The 21,436-nt window shown below is 45.6% G+C and overlaps 1 protein-coding gene across 1 annotated transcript in view; it reads left to right on the forward strand.

Annotated features, from left to right (window-relative positions):
- Nucleotides 1-21,436, forward strand: part of Bach2 (BTB domain and CNC homolog 2) — a 339,104-nt gene that overhangs the window by 181,966 nt on the left and 135,702 nt on the right. The window lies entirely within an intron of this gene.

Genomic DNA, 21,436 nt, shown 5'->3' on the forward strand with positions numbered 1-21,436 from the left:
TTTTTCCCACATGTTCTATTTGTTAGATGAAACCCAGACGAGGAGGGGCGTCCAGTCTCTCTGTTCCCTCTGGCTTCCTTCGTATGTTAACCTTGGTGTAGCAGTTCCGACATACACTCTCCTACCAGACCACTGAGCCTTTGTGTTGAGGGCGCGACAGCGGCTTACCCTTCTAGAAACCCCGTTCAGACACGAGCAGGCCTGCTGTCTGCAGTAGGGGTGGCAGGAAATGCAAAGAATGGGTATGTGGAGACGTGTTCCTGCTCTTCTTCCCCTTAGGACATTGTCTGTGAAATCCTGCACACTAGCGAGGTGAAATCCTGGACACTAGTGAGGTTATTGAAGCCCTGAGTCTTTGGAAGCACTTGTGTCTAGAAGATGTTTCCCGTATTCCACACCTGATTGACACCAGGTCGGATTATTAAATGAGTCCTATATTTTAACTATTCTAATTTCTAGAAAAAGTCACAATCCAAAAAAGAATTGTTTCCTCTTGGCAAAGCAGAGGTAGCTTTGCATTCCTTCTTGCAAAAGTAAAGTAATGGTTCACTTCACAACAGCTTCGCCCTGAGAAGCATGTCAGCCAGTTTATCGTATGGGTCTCAGGGTGCCCTTACACAGCCCAGACACACTGAATAATACTGTCTTTTGTAAGTGGTTCATCGTGGATGAGATTTCATTAGGTACATGTTTATTCTACATAAGCTGAAGTCAAGAATAAAATCAAATATTCCTTCTAATCTAGCTACCAGGATACAAGTTACCTATACCATGGATTTTGTGTATTTCTCCAAACCGTTTTTAATCAACAAGTCCAAATTCGTAAGCAGTACTCTGTTCTGATTATTCTGTGCAACTTGAAAATAGCGGCATTGATTAGACATCATTTTACAGGACAAAGATCTCCTTTCTTCTTTTCCCTTCAAGCGCTATTACTCAGCTCTTCCGCAGACACATGTGTGGACTTACCCATATCTTGATCGGGTGGAAGTGTCCCTAACCCATCATTCTCATTCCCACATTCAATTACAAAAATTATCCAGTGGACTTGCAAAGCCTTTGCAACTACTGAATTCATAAGAGAAAGATTTGCTTGTGTACAGATGATTTTGGTGTTAGATCTGCTCACAGTGCCGGGTTGCTTTAAAAACCATAGTTAGTTCACAGTAAACCAGGAAAGGCTGACACAGGAGAGGCTGACTTGGGGCCTCCTTCCCCCGTTCCTCATCCACAATCCAAACAATATGGATTCCAGTAAAAGTCAGATCCCACTCAAGTGTCTGCCTTCTAGTGTTTGAAGCCAGTTTTCCCCCAGCCTTGCCTTCTTCCTTCCTGAAAGTGGTCTGCCCAGACCACTGTGCTCTGATGCATGGCTCTTAGAGTTGGAAAGTCCTTGCTGCCCTGTAGAGAGGGCATCAACTTCAGGTGGGGATGACTCCCACACTTAGCCAGGGCTAAGCAGGGCCTAAGGCCCTGAGAGAAGAGTCAGGTGAAACCTGAGGGGTTGTTTGAGGCTCATGAGTAGTGCCGTTCACATTCCTTATGTTAGAATAGGAAGAATTTAGTAGGCAGCTGCTGGAAATCTGGTTATAAATTGGGTCTTTGGAGATTTTATCTTCTCCTATACAAGATGCTAAGTTCCTTGACAGGGGGACTTCTTTGCTTCGCTTAGATCTCCTGTGTCCTTTCTAGAACAGTGACTCTCTATATATAGATTGATGTGACTATTTCTGTGGCTGTCAGGTGGTTGGTGAATGCATGCAAGCCCTCCGGCTCTCTTGGTTTTACCGTCTTCACCCAGCAATTGATGGCATTTTAGTAAGCATCCTCAAGTGTGTTGGACATCCGACTGGGTACAGGTGTGGAAAAGCCGTGTACAGCACCTCGATCCTCCCCTGGCAAAAGAGATGCTAATACTGATAATGAGAATCTGGCACCTTCATTTTCGATTTGGTCACCTTGCTTCACTGGGTCGGAGCACCTGCCACTAGGCTGGGTACATCGCAAAGCCCGAAACCATCCCTCAGATTGCTGATGACATTATTTATAAATTTCTCATGATATTAATAGCCAGCCTTTGTCATATAACAAATTCGAGAGCATGCCAAGAGGGAGTTAGCTTTGTCATTGACATTGAGATTAACTTTCTCTAGACTAGTGAAAACTAAAATGTTCCTTACCACATAAAAGTTTTGCTTTCACTGTGTTCAGACCCCTCCCATCTGTCACAGCACAGTCATTTGGTGTCTGACTTGGGGGCGGTGTGGTTGTTTCTCAGTGGTGTGTGACCCACTTTTTCATAATACTTAATTGCATCTGTTTTTACTATACAAGTCGGAGGCTGACGAGAGTGGACCAGAGCCCCAGAAGGACTTTCTGAGGCTTCTCGTCAGTTCTAGAACCACACAGGCAGAAGACAGTCTTAACCGTGCAGGGTGTGCGTTCACCACCAGAGAGTGAAGGGATGGCTCTTCTAGTTTCTGGACAATGAACGTGTGCACAGGTAATGGTGCTGTTCTCGCAGCTGATTCTTTGTGTGTCTTAATTCCTTTTGCTGAACTGGACTTTGAGTCAACACCCGCATTGCTTCTTATTGTTGTGATTTAGGGAGGGGGCTCAGGAGAGTGAGAATTTTCATTGGCTCTGTAAGACCTTGGTAACTTTTCCTTAGAGATCTGAGGAGGTTGCAATTGAAGAGAAAAACCTCTATCTTCTCCGCGCGCCTAGCAGAATCATCTTTGATGGTTGGTTGTTTTGTTTTCAGTGCTGTCGAGGTCGTTGTGTGTAAGCATCAGATACCTTACCCCGCCGGGACAGGCACGTGATAGTTAAAGGTTGGTCGGCTTCTGGCTGTGGAGTGGCAGCGTGTGGTGAAAGCCCACAGAAAAACCCACAGAAGGGGAGAGCTGATGCAGGGCTGATGTGTCTTGCTAAACACTGGCCACTGTAGACTCAAAAGCAGATGGCAGCCAAGTGCTAGGCTTAACGTTGGCAAAAAAAAAAAAATTTCTCCAAGCCTGTTTTGTACCTGGTAGTGCTTCTGGCGTCACAGTTGTCCATGGGAAGATGTTAAAATAGCATTGTTTCGCAGCAAAATGTTGGAGGTCACCTGCCCTGATGTCACCTGTCCTGATTCACAGGAGAGTTTTTGGTGCACGTTTATTTACCAGAGTCTGTCTGGCGTGTGGTTCGTGGCACTGTTGTCTGCACACTGAATTACCTACCACCTTAGAGACCTGGAACAGGCCCGGAGATAAGTCAGCCTTGTTTTCCATGAAAGTCCTGATACAGAAAAAGAACGAAAGTACAAACAGTGACTGGAAAAAGTGTCACACATTGTAGCCACTTTGCATCCCTTGTTAGGACAAACCTGGGCTGGGTTTTTACATTGGTGAAGCTGCGCAGTAGGTGGAGCAGTGTGGGTGGCTCAGAAAAAGTAGCGGTTAGAATAAGATTTTCCATCGATTGCCCTTTGTGCCTGGCTAAAAATAAGATTCATACAAATCAGAATGTGTAGTGCAAGCAAAATCGCTCTGTTAATTCTGATGACTGACTTGCCCACGTCTTCGCATCCGTCTAGTAAGGGGGTATATTAGGAAATAAGTGTCTCTGTTTAAATACCAAAGGGCAGCCAGGTTTTTTTTCTGTTTGTCTACACAAGATAGTTTATCATTTTCCCCTTCTAAAGGAAGAAAAGCTTAATTCACGCACATACGAAGTGTGCTGGTGATGCAGATGGTGAGATCCCTGAGTCCGTCTACACAGCACCGGCCTCGTTCCAAAGGCTGTTGTGCGTATCCATCCTAAGGCTAATTGCTAGAAAGTTATTTCTTATCAGCTCAGAGCGGCGAGAAGAGTAGAGGGTCACTTAGCCGCGCTGCTCTAGAGATCAGAAAATGAATGTGCTAGGGAACCAGAATCAGTGCACACCTGTCCCTAAGTGCTCTCCGTAAACACAGATGTTAGAGGAGCAGTTGACCACGTAAAAACTCCCTTCATCTGCCTTCAGAGTCCCCTGCAACCACAGTAGATGATAATGTCTCAGTCTGTGGCTAGACGGAACACCAAAGAGAAGTGCTGTCGCCGTTCACAGGGAAATTTGTACCTTAGTGATCCCAGAGTTGGTGCTGCCCCATCCCACTGACTGAAGGGCTGCGGCATTTCCAGAGGAGTGTCTGCAAGGGCACCGAGCTTTTGGGGTTTGATGCAGTCTATGAAACAGATGAGTCAAGAAGGCAGCTGATCAGCAGCCTCAGTCATGAAAGCGTCATGTCCCACGCCTCTGGCTGTGGCAGTCCTCCGACGCCGCGGCTGAAGAGAAATGAGAGCTCTGAGAGAAGGGAGACCCTGGCCCAAAGCTTAGCCAGGAGACCTGTTGACCTGGACCTGTCTGCTTCGTCTCCCTAGACCTGAGCATCTTTTTCTGAAAATGGGAAAAGGCGCAGTCAGTCCCTACATCATCAGGTGCCTGTAGGATTGGATGAGGTAATGACGTAAGGTACAGAGTCGGAGCTGTGCGCAGTGAGCGATGCTGGTGTCGTTCTTACTCATGCTACTGTATCTTGACGATGTGCTGGAGCATGTCATGGCATTGGAGGTTCTCCTGTGCGTCTGTAGTAGAAATTTTAGGATTTCATGCACCAAGGATCAGCCTCCGGGTCTGTTTCTCATGGAGAGGGTAAGGGCATTTACAGAGCAGTTAGGTTCTTTATAGCCTCCTAATGCTGCCTTTCGGGTTATTTGATTTCACAATGACACGGACACAGTGTGCGCTCCTTCCTTTGTAGATTAGCACTGAGCGTATTCAGTTATTTTTATCCTCACACTATGCTTTTTATTGAAGCCTGGATATTTTGGTCCTCACATCTGTTCATGTTAGTTGTAGTACCTGCTGGTATACATTACGAAAGTGGCTGCACTAATGTTGTAATCAAGCAAGCTTTTAAATATTTCAGGTGGGAACTAGCAAAACTTCAGGGGCAATTAGCTTCCATGGTATTGTCTCTCCCTAGAGGAAACTTGCATACATAATGATGTTGGTTACTGATCAGCCATTAAGATGACCAAATGCTAACAGGCAGAAGACGGTTAGTGCTGTTTTGGTTTTCATTAGTTTTTGTTAATTATTCTGTTTCCTATAATGCATACTTGCCCACCTCAGAGTCTTTTTCCCCCACCCGCCAGTTGTCTATTACAAAGTGAATATATTATTTTGTAATGCAAAGGTGTGGTTATAAACATCACATGACTTTTGGGTTAACCTTTAGAAGCCTTGGAATCAGACAGTAAGAGTTCAGAGCAGGCTTTCCTTCAGTCTCTTCCATGACCTTCTGGGATGCTGGTTCTCATTTATCAAATTAAAAGAGAAATTGTGGCAGTGCCTTGACTTTGCCTCACCTGGGACTTGACAAGAAGTGATGTATGAGACCAGTAAGCTCCGAAATGACAGCAGAACTCAGGAGCAGCAACAGTTTTCTGGTTGCCGTGCACATCCTTCGTCATCTGTTTGTTTTTAACTTCAGAATCCTTCTCGTGATTATTCTACCACCCCAGGTACCACAGCTGATTGTAGTGTGTGTCTTAGTATCAGTAGATCCTCTGGATTTTAGTGTCAGGACCTGGCAGTCTGTAGCGGAGACATTTCTTGGATTAATAACCGGGATGACTTGCCTTAGGGACACAGCCTATCTCCCACAGATTGCACTTTCTACCTAGATTTCTCTTGAGTGAAGTGGAAGAATTCTTTCCCACAGAGCGAATCCTTCCAGGTGACTTGCAGAGCTCCTGGTGTTAAAGACACAGCTTCAGCATACACACATACACATGCGTGCACACATGAACAAGCGCACACACACACACCATTATCCTTGGCAGACTCATTGCACTTGGCCACTGAAGCTTCTGTGAAAATCATAGCCAGGAGAAGATGAAGAATTAGGCTCCGGCTGTGACTTCCTTCCACACCTTTGTGAGGAATGACAAAGACTCTGAAATCCATCGCATTGATGCATGGCACAACAATGGTTTTAACCTGTCCTTCATGTGCAATTTGAGGGTAGTGGCCAGGCTGGGCTCATTATTCCTTTGGTTGAATAATATAAAGCATTTGCAATGGAGATTTACTCTAATTATGTATTTTAAGTGCATGTCCGCATTGCTAGTTTAATGCACTCAGTCATGAAATGCTTTAGAGTTTATGGCTAATGGATAAATCCTCAGGAAAAAAAAAAAGTGAAATTTTCAGTAAGATTGACGTTTGGAGTGCGAACTACAAATCTAATGAGAGCATTTCAACCAAGGTTTGTAATTAGGGCTGAATAGAGTAAATTTGTACATGCTCACTGCAGAAGGGCACAGCAGAAGGTGAAATTGCATGCTCTACTGGGAGCGCGCGATGAAGGCCAATGTATCAGTGTCGGGCCGTGACACCGGCGTATAAATGATACTGTCACCAAGTGCTGCACGGAGTACCAAGGGAATTCCACTCTAGTAAATTACATTACTTAGACAGACCTGAAGGCGTTGTGCTGGAATGAGAGGAGAAAAAAGAGAAGGCTGTCAGCACATGACACAAGATGCTGCCCTATAACTGCAGGATAGACGTCACTCACTCATGTGAATATAGAAAGGCTAATATTATATCCTGTTAATTATTTTATAGAAGTGACATTCATATACAGTTGACCATAAGAGAATGAGTATCAGTTGGTTTCTGTGATCTGGCCAGTGTTGGGTTTTTCTTATTATTTACAGCTGGGTGGTAGTGGGGAATCAGCATTTGCTCTTCGTTTATTTTCTCTATTGTGAAAATCTAACCCTTTCCCCTCAGTTATACTGTTCAACACCACTGTAATAAAAGCATGTGTGATGGCTGTGGTTAGGTGGAAGGTGCTGGAATCCCTTGAGAGGCTGGGGCAGGAGATTGCCTCTTTTCCCCACTCCTTCCCTTGTGTTCCCCTGCAGTCAGGTGGGGCCACTTTATGGGTTGATCTCTCATAGCATTTCTGGACAGGAATTGGAAGAAGAAAGTAACCATGGATTGTGCTGTCATTTCCTTACTTTCTGAATGTGTGCTGGTCTCCTTTTGTCTGGTTGGATTCTGGGTACCAGTCCTCGAAGAAGCCCATCCTAGGTATTCTGGGATCAGTCACTCGCTTCTTAACCAGGAAATAAATGTGCCCCAGAGAGAATTTTCTGAAACATCAATGTTGACTTTCTCAAGCATGCGTCACACCTTGTCCTCAAAATGCCCATCAGCAGCCTCTTGTTGAGGATGAGCTCTATGAGGAAGACAAGGGCCCTGCTGGCACTTCCACACAGCTTAAATGGCAGAGGCCATTGGATGGCAGAGGGGGCCCTGATATTTGACGCTGTATCCATGTCAGCATCATAGCTTCATCTGTTTTCTAGCTACAGTTGTAGACTTGACTCATCTAAACACGTGACTTAGTAAAGCTGGCGTATTTGGAGCACTAGGTTGGAAGGCAGAAAGGGGAGAACTCAATTAAATATGGAATGGCTATTTCTACTTTATGCTGGTAGGTGCACCTTAATATTTCAAGGGGAGTGGGAGCAATGAGAATATGAGCAAAGAGGTCAAGACCATGATGGGGATACCCACGGAAACAGCTTACCTGAGCTAATGGGAGCTCACCAATTCTGGTAGGACAGGGAAGGAACCAGCATAGGACCAAACTAAACCCTCTGGATATGGGTGACAGATGTATGGATGGGGCAGACTGAGGGACCCACTGGCAGTGGTACCAGGATTTATCCCTACTGCTTGTACTGGCAGCCTATTGCTTGTATTTTGGGAACCTATTCTCTTTGATGAATACCTTGCTCAGCCTAGATATAGTAGGGAGGGCCTTGGAGCTTCCCCAAAGCAATGTGCCTTACCCTCTCTGAGGAATAGATCAGGGGTGGGGAGGAAGGTGGAGGGAATGGGAGGAGGAGAGAGTGGAAACTTGGATTGGTATGTATAGTGAAAATGTTAGCTTGTTTTCTTTTTTAAAAAAAAAAAAAGAAAAGAAAAGAAATATCATACAAGAAAAAAATAATATTTCAGTAGTTGAGTTCTTGCCCAGGACATGCGAGGCCCTAGTTCCATCTCTGCTGCCTGGGGTATGCATGTCAGTCTGTGATTCTGAAGTGGGTCTATGTAAAAGCTCCATGCAGTGTGGCAGCGTCAGGTGCCATGAGCAGGCCCAGCTTACAGACGGCTTCCTCGTTAGCTGTGTGGGCAGTTCGTCTCGCCTGCTCCAGCACACCCCTAGTTCCCATTGTATCTCCCTTCAGCTTGTGTTATGTCTGTGTGTTCCTTCCATCCAGTACATCAGTAGGGAAATTGCATGTGTGTTGGTATTTATGGTTTTTGTTTTGTTTCTGTTTCTGTTTTTTTTTTAAATTCAAACATTTTAAATTTTTTTTTTTTGCTTTATACCATTAAAAATTTCCACCTCCTCCCCTCCCCCCATTTCCCTCCTACTCCCCCACTATCACTCCTCCCCCACTCTCCAGTCCTAAGAGAGGGCAGGGTGCCATGCCCTGTGGGAAGTCCAAGACCCTCCCCCCTCCATCCAGGCCTAGGAAGGTGTGCATCCAAACAGACTAGGATCCCAAAAAGCCAGTACATGCAGTAGAAACAAATCCCAGTGCCATTATCATTGGCTTCTCAGTCAGCCACATTCATAGAGTCCGGTTTGATCACATGCTCCATCAGTCCCAGTCCAGCTGGCCTTGGTGAGCTCCCCTTAGATCAGTCACACTATCTAAGTGGGTGGATGAACCCCTTGCAGTCCTGACTTCCTTGCTCATCATCTCCCTCTTTCTGCTCTTCAACTGGACCTTGGGGGATCAGTCCATTGCTCCAATGTGGGTCTCTGTCTCTATCTCCATCCATCGCCGGATGAAGGTTCTATGGTGATATTCAAGATATTCATCAGAGTAGCTATGGGACAAGGCTAGTTCAGGCACCCTCTCCTCTAGTGCCCAAGGACCTAGCTGGGAAAATCCCCTTGGACACCTGGGAACCCCTCTAGAGCCAAGTTTCTTGTCAACCCTAAAATGGCTCCCTTAATTAAGATATGTTCTTCCCTGCTCCCATATGTGTGTTGGTGTTTATTACACTGACACATACATTGCTTTTTTTCTATTTTTATTTTATTTTAAAAACTATCTTTTTTTTTCGTTATACATACCAGTCCCAGTTCCCACTTCCTCCCCTCCTCCCATTCTCTTCTCTTACTCCACCCCCCCCACCCTCCATCCACTCCTCAGAGAGGATAGGTACATTGCTTTGAGGAAGGACCAAGGCCCTCCCTACTGTATCTAGGCTGAGCAAGGTATCTATCCAAAGACCAAAATGGGTTCCAAAAAGCCAGTACAAGCAGTAGGGATAAAGCCTGGTCCCACTGCCAGTAGCCCTGCAGTCTGCCCCAGCCATAAAACTGTCACCCACATCCAGAGGGTCTGGTTTGGCCTATACTGGTTCCTTCCCAGTCCTACCAGAGTTGGTAAGCTCCCATTCGCTCAGGTGAGCTGTTTCACTGGGTATCCTTATCATGGTCTGGACCTCTTTGTTCATATTCTCATTCTTCTCACGCTTCAACTGGACTTTGGTAGCTCATCCCAGTGCTCCATTGTTGGTCTTTGCTGTTTCCATCAGTTGCTGGATGAAGGTTCTATGGTGACATTTAAGATAGTTATTTATCTGACTAGAGGCCAAGGCCAGTTCGGGTACCCCCTCCTCTATTGCTTAGGGTCTTAGCTGAGGTCATCCTTGTAGGTGCCTGAGAATTTCTCTAGTGCCAGGTTTCTTGCTAGCCCCATAATGGCTCTCTCAATCAAGATATCTCTTTCCTTGCTCTCCGTTTCCACCCTTCCTCCATCTTGACTATCCTGTTCCTTCAAGTTCTCCTACCCCTTCCTTTCTTCCCTCCTCCTCCCCTCCCACCCTCCCTTCTCCCCCCACACCCATGCTCCCAATTTCCTCAGGAGATCTTATCTATTTCCCCTTCCCAGGAGGATCTATATATGTTACTCTTAGGGTTCTCCTTGTTACTTAGCTTCTTTGGGGTCATGGACTATAAGCTTGTTATCCTTTGTTTTACAGCTAGTATCCACTTAAGAGTACCTACCATGCTCATCTTTCTGGGTCTGGTTAGCTCACTCAGGATGTTTTCGTCTAGTTCCATTTACTTGCATACATATTTCAAGATGTCACTTTTCTTTTTTACCACTGAATAATACTCCATTTTGTAAATGTACCATGTTTTCTTTATCTATTCTTCAGTTAAGAGGCATCTATGTTGCTTCCAGGTTCTGGCTATTACAAATAATGCTGCTATAAACATAGTTGAACAAATGTCCTTGTAATATAAATTGAGCATCCTTTGGGTATATGCCCATGGTATTGCTGGATCCTGAAATAGGTTGATTCCCAATTTTCTGAGAAACCTCCATATTGATTTCCAGAGTGGTCATACAAGTTTGCCTTCCCACCAGCAATGGATGAGTGTTCCTCTTACTCCACATCCTCTCCAGTATAAGTTGTCATTTGTGTTTTTGAGCTTAGCCATTCTTACTGGTGTAAGATGGTATCTCAGAGTCATTTTGATTTGTATTTCCCTGATGGCTAAGGATGTTGAACATTTCCTTAAATATCTTTTGCCATTTGAGATTGTTCTGTTGAGAATTCTTTGTTTAGATCTATACCCCATTTTTTAGTTGGATTATTTTTTTGATGTCTAATTCTTTCAGTTCTTTATATATTTTGGAGATAAGTCCTCTGTCTGATATGGGGTTGCTGAAGATCTTTTCCCATTAAATAGGCTGCCTTTTTATCTTGTTGACTGTGTCCTTTGCTTTGCTTTAAAGACGCTTCTCAGTTTCAGGAGGTCCTATTTACTTATTGTTGCTCTCAGTGTCTGTGCTACTGGTGTTGTATTTAAGAAATGATTTCCTGTGTCCATGCATTGAAAGCTAGTTCCTAATTTCTCTTCTATCAAGTTCAGTGTGCTCGGACTGATATTGAGGTCTTTGATCCATTTGGACTTGAGTTTTGTGCATGGGGATAGATATGGATCTATTTTCATTCTTCTACCTGTTGACACCTCGTTATGCTAGCACCATTTGTTGAAGATGTTTTCTTTTTTCTTTTTTTTTTAATTTATTTATTTATTAAGGATTTCTGCCTCCTCCCCGCCACCGCCTCCCATTTCCCTCCCCCTCCCCCAATCAAGTCCCTCTTCCTCATCAGCTTGAAGAGTAATCAGGGTTCCCTGACCTGTGGGAAGTCCAAGGACCGCCCACCTCCATCCAGGTTTAGTAAGTTGAGCATCCAAACTGCCTAGGCTCCCACAAAGCCAGTACGTGCAGTAGGATCAAAAACCCATTGCCATTGTACTTGAGTTCTCAGTAGTCCTCATTGTCCACTATGTTCAGCGAGTCCGGTTTTATCCCATGCTTATTCAGACCCAGGCCAGCTGGCCTTGGTGAATTCCCGATAGAACATCCCTATTGTCTCAGTGTGTGGGTGTACCCCTCGCGGTCCTGAGTTCCTTGATCGTGCTCCCTCTCCTTCTGCTCCTGATTTGGACCTTGAGATTTCTGTCCGGTGCTCCAATTTGGGTCTCTGTCTCTGTCTCCTTTCATCGTCTGATGAAGGTTAATATTGTATAATTTTAGCTTCTTTGTCAAAAATCAGGTGTTCATAGGTGTGTGGATTAATATCCAGGTCGCCAATTTGATGTCATTGGTCAACCTGTCTTGTTTTTATGCTAATACTGTTTTTATTACTGTAGCTCTGTAATAGAGCTAGATGTCAGAGATGGTGATTCCTTTATTATACAGGATTGTTTTGGCTATCCTGGGTTTTTTGTTTTGTTTTGTTTTTCCATATGAAGTTGAGTATTCTTTCCAGGTCTGTGAAGAATTGTGTTGGGATTTTGATGGCAATTTTATTTAATCTATAGATTGCTTTTTGGTAGGATTGTCATTTTTATTTATGCATCACTTTTTTCCTAACTTCTTGGTGATAGCCTGCCATCAAACTACAACTCTGAGCTGAACCCTGGTGAAAGAGCCTTCCCGGCGTCTCAAATGTTTTAGCTCCTCTCTATTCTTGAAGAGCTTCCTTTGTTCCTACTGCCCTACCCATATCTGACTGCTCTCTCTTCTTTTTCTTGCATTAAATTGGAAAGGGAACAGGGGGAGCTCCTAAGGAAGAATAGGTCTGTGGAGGATTGTGAGTGCTCATTCAGAAGCTATTCTTAGTTTCAAGAAATATAATGAAGTTGGGCTTTAAGTCCTGCTGAAGCTCCCATTAATGATCTTGCTACCTGCCACCTGATTCTGTTTTCCCCCAGGACGCCTAGTGTTGTCTCCCTAATATTCTGAATGGACTGCCTTCTAAGTTGGGCACATCCTGAAAGGCAGTGAGTGCTATTGTAGTGATGATTCGCTAGTAGATCCTTAATTGTCTCTGCCGCGTTCTTTTATTACCTCTAAAGTCTGCACTCATAAGCGCTTTCTGTATTTATTCCTGTAGATATGGATTTATCATCACAAGTCCTCCTGTTCACATAAGCACGTTCCCCACCTTGTCATGACAGGGTTTGCAGCCGACAACTGCTGTCTTAGGCTGCTGGGTTCCTGGGTTCCCACTGCTGCAGATGAGAGAAGAATGCAAACAACGGAGTCCCACCACCAGAGATCCCATAGCCACATTCCCGTGAACAATGAGGGCGTTGTTCACATGCGACATAAGGACGTAAGCATTCAAACAATAAGACCTCTTGTGAGATGCGGTGAAATACGCACTGCAAACATCGTGAGGTTCTCTGTCTCGTGGAAGGCAGTTTTTGCATGGGTTCGAAATACCCATTACCTTCTTAACGGTCCTTTAAGAAAGGAAAATCACCCGTCTCGCTCTAGCTTTCAAGTAATTTCTGCTCTAAGGAAAGCTAAAGTGCATTCCTTTATATAAAGCACACACTATAATTTATGAACTCACAGTGCTCCATTAAGAATTGTAGCTTATCACCCCCCCCCCCGCACCTAAAGTGAAAACTCCATCTGTTTGACGGAAAAGCCCTTCTTTGTTTGAAACTTATTTTATAGTGTGTGTGTGTGTGTGTGTGTGTGTGTGTGTGTGTGTGTGTGGTTTGTGTATCTGTTGCACACACATGCACCTGTCACTGATAACATGTAGAGGTCAGAGGACAACTTGCAGGAGTCAGTTCTGTCCTGCTATCCTATAGATCCTGGGAATTGAACTCAGGTCGTTAGGGTTGGCAGCATGTACCTTATTGAACCATCTCACCCAGTCCTTTTCTTTCTCTGAGTCATATTTATTTCTTCCAAATGCAACAAGAATCCTTTCATAATTAGATTCGTAGTGAGGTTGTAAGGCATGACAATTCCCTAAACATTCTGGCACTGCTGGAGCGTGGGGAGGGAGGAGTCCTGCTTTGAATTTACTTTAGTAGGAACCCATTTTTGTTTAGTTTTTTTTTTTTTGTTTTTGTTTTTGCATTGATCCTTTAAGGGAGACTTGGTATATAAACTTAGATCCTTGTCAGCGCACCTCAGGGTCTCCGGCAGACCCCGGAATGGTCTCAGTTTTGATGTTTAGCATATGACTTTGTATGGTAGTGGTGGAGGGCGCATAAATTGACTGGCCAGAGGTGTTCTTTTGAGCTGATGCAGTATTAAACTATAGAAATTGCCAAGTGTTTGTAGACGGCTATATACAACAGCATTGCAGAATCTCCTAATTGAAGAAATGTTTCATCTCCATCTCTGTTGACAGGAAAGATTGCCTCCTGATAATTGCTTTGCTTAAGTGTCTGATAATATGCCAGGAATGAGTGCGCTCTGTGTTAGGTCATCTTTAATTATGCATGTACCACCTGTCAGCTCCAAGTCAGTCTCGGATTAGACACTTGCGGAGTCAGTTTGGGGAGGGTCGGAGGGAAGCCAAGGTGATCCCTTTGAAAAACAGCAAAAATAGCAGTAAACATCTCTCGTCACCTGCAGCTCCCTGAAACACCTCAGGGGCATGGCTCTTGAGGAGGAACAAGCCACTGGGACATCTGAGAAACTCCGAAATCTCACTGGAGCGAGATGAATTACCGCGGAGACAAATGACAGGAGAGGCTGGGAGCGCCTCCTCCCTTGGCCATCTGCTGCATTTCCTTCCCATCGCTGTAAATGAGCCAGGGAAGAGCTCAGAAACATTTTTATAAGCTATGTGAGGACAGGAAATATGTTAATGATGCTAGATTTCATACATTTGGGGGATTTTTTTTCAGTAGCTGGTTGGCTTTTTTTAGAAGGACAAATGTGGGCTGGAAGACATGCTTGCTACCCTCTGTCAGCTTTTGGTAGTTTTATTCTCACTTTTCAGGGTTGTTTGGGACTTTCTGGTGGGATGTTTAGGGTTCTTTACTGAAAGTTCTGTTCTCTCTTCAAAAGGGTGAACTTCTAAAAGGCGTTTTTTTTTTCTTTGTTTACCTGTCAGAGGCTTAAGGGAAAGTGTGCTTGACTCCTTCATATAGGTGGCCTTGGTTGGTTGCAGTGGCAGGCAGAGAAGGGGCAGGTGCTGCAAAGAAGAGACAGAATGTGCCTTATCCCATGGGGCAGTTCTCAGAGTGCAAAGGAAAGGCCCCACGTCGAGAAAAGGGTCCTGAGACAGGTTTACCCGAGACACACTTCAAAAGCCCTGAAATGCTGCGTTACAGACACATCAGAGTAGAAATACAAGAAAGTAAACCAGGTCAGTCGGTGGGGGCGTCACACTGGCCTCCAGCCCCCCAGAGCACCAAGTACCCTGAGTACCGTTTAACTGCCATTCAGTGCTTAAAGTGACCTTTGCTGTCCTCCCCAGATCAGGGCTCACTGAAGTGGGCATGCATCAAGGACATGCAGAGTGGCTCCGAATCCACTTACAGCCCAGTCCAGTGTAGGCCGTTTAGTGTGTGATTGATTCAGGAAGGGCTACACAGGACCGCCCACTCCACACAGTGCACGCTTCTTTTTAAAGTGACTGCAGTGAGCCCATCCCTGACTGAGGCGCCTCAGAAAGTTAAGTCCCGGGAGAGCTGAGGGAAAGAACCAGGAAGAAAAAGCAGCACCGCCATATTCCCACTCCGCGTTGCCAAACCCTTCCCATCTGCCTGGAAAAATCGTACGCTCTCTCCACCTGCCTGACTCCTATTTTGAACGTTATCTCCTCTAAGAAGCATCTTTAAATTTGTTCTTTTATAATCCCATGCATGCGTATAATGTTCTTTGATCAAAGTCCCCCCAATTATCCTCTCTTGCCTCCTTCACCCATCTCCAAATCCCTTCTTGTTCTAAGGTCCTCACCCTACTTTTATGCGTGTGTGTGTGTGTGTGTGTGTGTGTGTGTGTGTGTGTGTGTGTGTTAGGCCCCTGAGGAATACAATTGCAACCTTTGATTTACTATAGCTCATCTGGCAGGGGTGAGGCCTTGTGAGCCCATCTCCATACGGAATACTGGTGGGCCCGGTTTCTAAGGGTAGCGGCTGCTGCTCTGAGGCCATAGCTGCAGTGGCCATGCCATGTCTACTATGGAACACTTACAGTACTTCTTGTCTCCTCCAGCACTTCCTTCGTGTTCTCCGAGCTTTGGAGGATTGATAAAATGTCCTATTTAGAGATGTGCATTCAGCAATCACTTAGTCTCAGCACGTTGACCAGTTAAGGGGTCCCTGCATTAACCGACACCCACTTCAAATAGAAGCTTCTCTAACCAAGGCTTAGAGTAGCACCAGTCTGTGGGTGTAGACATAAATATTTAGAACGCAGTTTGACACCATGTTTACTTAACAAAGCAACAGTGGTAAGCTCCCCCATGGGATCTCTGACCTCCAAAGTCATGGAGTTTGACCAGCTTTGTAGAACTAAGTATGAATTCCTCCCAGAGGGAGGGGCTCAAATCAAGTCAGGAAGTAGTTAGCTATTCCCATACCAACCATACCACAATGGCACTAGCGGGTATGTCTGGCCTAGCAGGTTGATAATATTGTTCACAGGTTGATAGCCAGGTAAGACAGTTGATGGCTTTTCTCCGCTAGCAGCCAGCATGGCTCTTTAAACGCTATGCTAGATATCAGGAGGGTGCATCCAGTTCCGTTCCAGCTTGATCTCTGTAATGTTTGCAATTGGAATGTGTGGGGTCATATCGTCTCATTCTGGTGGGCACCCAAGAGGAATGACAAGAACCTGGCTGGTTTGGGGAGCTCTGGGGATCTACCTGACTAACAGTTCACAAGAACATATCTCACACCTCACACTGGGATCTTGTTTAATCACCAATATCTTTTTTTTCTGTCTGCGACAGTCTCTCTATTTATTTATTTATTTATTTATTTATTTATTTATTTATTTAAGATTTCTGCCTCCTCCCTGCCACCGCCTCCCATTTCCCTCCCCCTCCCCCATTAAGTCCCCCTCCCTCCTCAGCCCGAAGAGCAATCAGGGTTCCCTACCCTGTGGGAAGTCCAAAGACCACCCACCTCCATCCAGGTCTAGTAAAGTGAGCATCCAAACTGCCTAGGCTCCCACAAAGCCAGTACGAATCACCAATATCTTAATCAGCATTTTTCTTCCTTCCTGGAGAATCTACTGTGCATCACCCAGTCCCTAGCAGGCTGCCTGCCTCCTGCGGTGTTCATCATAGCATCCTGCAAGGTCTGTTTTATGGAGCTTTCTCGGAGAAAAAAAAAAATGTGCCCTCTTAATTGTGACCAGGGAGCTCCGGGGACCAGGCAGTAATGATTTCGGTGGGTCCACAGTACCTGGGTCACATTAAGGATATTGTGACCATACATTAAAGAAGGACAGTTACATATGTGCGAGCTTCATGCCGGGCACACTGGAAGGTTGATGGATTGTTAGCCTGGAGAAGGGAGGGAGAAGGGAGGCTGCAGTGGCCACCTTTAGATAGGTGAAACTGTTGCTCAGGAAACAGCAGAGGTGGCCTTATATGGAGAAGGTTTTATTTCAGAACAAGATTATTTGCACATGAAGCTAACCTACTGTAGCACCTGCGCCTGTGATTTTCTTTGGCAACAGTGGCCCCTGTCACTAGAAGGAGGGGTATCTTTTAGTATTACATCTGGGGTTTGAGAATATGGTAAAAGGCCTGTGCTCTGAGAGGCACAAAATCAGTTAACCCTGTCCTTGTGCAGGCCAAGAGCCCCTGCTGCATGCAACCTCCCAGCCAGGATGACTGTGGGGAGGCATGCCTGACGTCCAGGCTGGAGTTTGGGGTGTGATGGAAGACTTTCTTCCTCAGAGAAGCTGTACAGGGAGACCGAGTAACACGTGATGTAGTCCCAGTGCACACTCCTCCTGGCCTCTCGCTCACTGCGAGCTGGAGAGACACCTCGATGCTTGAAACCTCCTTTCTGACCAGGAAAATAAATACACATAAAAAAAAAAATACTCAGAATGTTCACCTCTCGGGAGTTGCCGTGAAGTTTCATGAAGGCAAAAGGAGCCACCTCCAAACTGATCTGTCCCTGGTACGCAGGACAAGACTCCTCGCTTGAGGGTTATTGTGATCTGGGTGATAAACTGGGACATCCTGTACACAGTCCCCCAGCGTGGGCATGGATATTGCTCTGTGGTGAGCACAAGGCGTGGTTCAGTCCTCAGAGGCTCCCAGCACCACACCTGCTGCAGAGGAGGTTACTGGGGCTGCTGGCTCCCCCGCTGGGAGGTAGGGAGCTGGAGCAGAGGTGCCACCACCCTCTGCTGGCCCAGTCCTCCCATTGTCCCAGGTGTCTGCCTGAGCCCTGTAGCCTGTTGGCTCCTCCTCCTCCTGCCTGTCATCCCAGCATGGAGTGCTCACCACTTTAGTTCATACCCCCTTCCCTCTCTCCTTCCACCTCATCCTAATCCTTCTTCTTTTCTATCTGACTTACTTCCTGGCCTCATCTTCTTTCTACATAAGACTGTTCTGATGAGCTTAGAACATTAAATGGTATTCTCAGTAATAACATTCACCGCTTACATTGCTTTGTTAAATCCTATGTATGTTCAAGCCCAGGTCCTCGAGATCAGCCAGTGCTCTTAACCACTGAGCCATCTCTCCAGCCCCTACATTTCTGTCTTACTTTGTGTGCTCGTGTGTCATGTTCCCCGTCACCTGAGGGGTATAGGGGTGTACAGGTGGAGGTCAGGGGTCAGTTTAAAGGAGAAGGTTCCCACCTGGCACTGTGCGGGACCTGGAAATAGACCAAAGGTCACCAGGCTTAGCGGCCGGTATCTGTACACACTGAGGCACCTTACAGCCCGACAAAAGAAAAGTGTTTTTTGTTGCTTCAGGAGGAGGGGGGAAATGAAGCTTTTCGTGTGTCTCTAGACTTCCTTACCGTTCTTCTCTCCTGTGTTGACATTTTCCCCTTCTGTCAACCCTTGAGCTTGTAGTCATTAACTTGCCAGACACCCAGCAACTGATTGTCTTTATGACGTTGCTGGAATTAGGGGAGTGTCACTCTCAGAGAACCTAACCCGTATATTAACTCAGACACAGCAAATTGCTAAATATACGCCTTTAAATGAAGAGCTTCAGAATGCCAGTTTGACTCTCTTGTTCCCAGCCCCTGCTGTTGGAAGCGGGTGACAGTGGGCAAGGGAGGACGAATTTCTGTCACAGAACTAGCCTCTGAGTACACACAGCGGCTCCAGCTGCAGTCCGCAGCGTTTCCCAGGACCTGGTGACGAGGCCCAAGCCTGACAGGAGGGCAGTGGGCACCTGCCAGCCTCCAGGTGTGTTCAGTCCTTGCTACAACTTGAGTGTCCATACCATGGTTCCTTGATCTTCTTATTCCCACCAGAACCTTATTCCTCCCAGGGCCTCGTTCGGTAAACACCCGAGTAGATGGACAAGTGGAGCAGACGAGGGGGGAAGGAAGGGAAAATAAAGAAAGAAATATGATGCTGATTCTATCCAGTGCTCAGTGTGAGCAAGACAGGTCCACGTGTGGCGGGCAAGGCTCAAGGTACTCAGCGCATGAGGAAACGTGAACCGTGACCAGGTGGAAGAGGGCATGCGTCTGCAGACATGCGGCTCCCCAGAGCTTTCTTCACTGGTCTGTGTTGCTTTGTATTAAGCAGAATGTGACTTTAAATTTCCAGTCATTCCTAAGTCTTGAATCAGAATGTGGCATTGGTCCCCTTTCTAGGAAAGAAAGACAGCAGCCTCTTTCCCCAACTCTCAGACCCTGGTGTTCCTTTGGGAGCCAATAACTGATGGGAAGACCATGACTCTCAGTCCTGGGTCTTTATCCCCCTCTTGTGACTTAGTGCCTACAACCCCAGACTAAACGCCTCCCTGAGGGGTGAAGGACAGATTCTTGCCTTCAAAATAGCCCCGGGCTCTCCCAACAACCCCATGAGAAAGAAAAAAAAAAAAGTCTGAAAAAAGCTCACTGACAGCAAGGGTGCCAAATATATACAGAATTTTACTACAAAATATAAAGGTGTTAGCTTTGTGTTGCTCAGAACACTTATATTTGTAAAAGCTTCATGCCACACTTGAGGTCAGTTGCTGTGTGCAGCTTAGTCAACTGCCAAATCCATGTACAAGAAGCTTTTGGCCTCCTTAAAAGAGAAGTAACTCCTTTTCATTTTCTTCAGAATGTTCTGACCTTTGTCTTGTTCACAGATTCGCACTGGTTTGGGATTTTTGTTTCTGTGTTTGTTTTGTTTTGTTCTGTTTTATAAGCTGTTGCAAAGGCATTTGAGCCCTCAGCTCATACTCTCCTATTTCCCAGTACTCTACACTAGCCTTAGATAGTCTCCACGCTGCCTACAGAGGGCTTGGGGAGTTCAGTCTGCACCCGCAGAGTTCACCACCTAGCAGAGGCCCCACAGACAGACTCAAACAGCTGGGACACGGATGCAAGTGGCAGGTGCCGTCGATAGACAGTGCTGGGAGCACAAGCATACTTGGTAGCAGACTCTTTAGACAGAGCAGTGAGGTGCCCTGCTTGGCGTGGTGTTGTCTTGGCATGTAACATCCTTGTATCTGCCTTATCCTTCCTGTTCCATCCCAGGGTTCTTGAGGGCAGGGGCTCTCAGATTCATCACTACGTTCTGTGGCAGCTTAGTAAATGGTTGCTTAAGCAAGTATGTTCTCTACCATGCTTAGTTTTTATCTTAAAATTAGTGTGACAGTTAAGAAGCTGTTTTTAGTTTCATATAAAAATGGAATTTGGGTACTTTTCAGTATTTTTTAACTCTTGGTGGGAGGGACATGCTAACTCATGAAAGGTTCTCAAACACTGGAGAAAAAGTGAAGTGACTTCGCTTATGCTTTGGCACAGCACGAATACAGGATTTTCTAAAAACCTTGGAAGCTGCTTGTTTATATCACCTTATGTAGCCCTAGTGCCGAGAACTGTGCCTGACCTTTAAAGGGTACCTAATAGATACTTGTTGAGCGCTGGGGAGTCTGCTCTGATGGCATCTTCCACCAAGCCTGAAAATCCAAGCTCAGCCCCAGTCTATAATAAGAGAAGGAAAGAATCCACTCCCTCAAGTTTCCCTCTGACCTCCATACACTTTCCGAGGCGTCTTCTCTCTCTCTCTCTCTCTCTCTCTCTCTCTCTCTCTCTCTCTCTCTCTCTCTCTCTCTCTGTGTGTGTGTGTGTGTGTGTATAATGTAATGAGAATTTTTAAATATAACATTCGTTGAACGAGTGACTAAATGCTGACTGAGCTTCCCCTGTGTGCTGAGTCCCAAGTTAAATTCTGGAGACTGCAACGATAAATAATGGGTTTCCCTTACCTCAGCGCTTGCCCTTCAAGAGTCAGTGCAGAAGACGAGTGACCCCGTGGTCTTCATCTGGTGCAAGAAGACCGTGAAGATGACGCCAAGGATTTTGTTTTGCTGTGTGAGTGTGATCAACCAGACATCATGGTGCACATTTAAGCCTCATAAAGGAGTAGAAGGCTTAGGCCAAAGATTTGCAATTTCAAGGCTGGCCTTGGCTACGTAGCAAAACCATGTTTCAAAAGGCCAGTGGCTGCGGAGCTATCTCAGTGCTAAAGGACTTGCCTCCCAATTGCAAAACCCTAAATTTGATCCCCAGAACTGCTCAAAGGAGGAAAGGGGGGAGAAAAATGTTACAGTATATCCCTGAAACAAGAGAGAAGAAACAAAGAATCAGCTTTTGTCTCTCTACTTTTCTCCTTTTGTTTGACTCTAACCTTTGTACCACAGGGTTTTTCTGGGCAGTAGGGAATCATGATAAGCCCCAAGATACAAATAGTGCTAAAGTAGCATAAAAAGTCACACATCAGACTTCCGGGTCACTGGAGTTCCCATGTGCTCCTCGGCTTCTCCCGAGGAACGAAGGTGATAGAATGGATTATATTACAAGGGATTTGCTGGATC

Source organism: Microtus ochrogaster, linkage group LG5 (assembly GCF_000317375.1).
Source record: "Microtus ochrogaster isolate Prairie Vole_2 linkage group LG5, MicOch1.0, whole genome shotgun sequence".
NCBI classification, from domain to species: Eukaryota; Metazoa; Chordata; class Mammalia; order Rodentia; family Cricetidae; genus Microtus; species Microtus ochrogaster.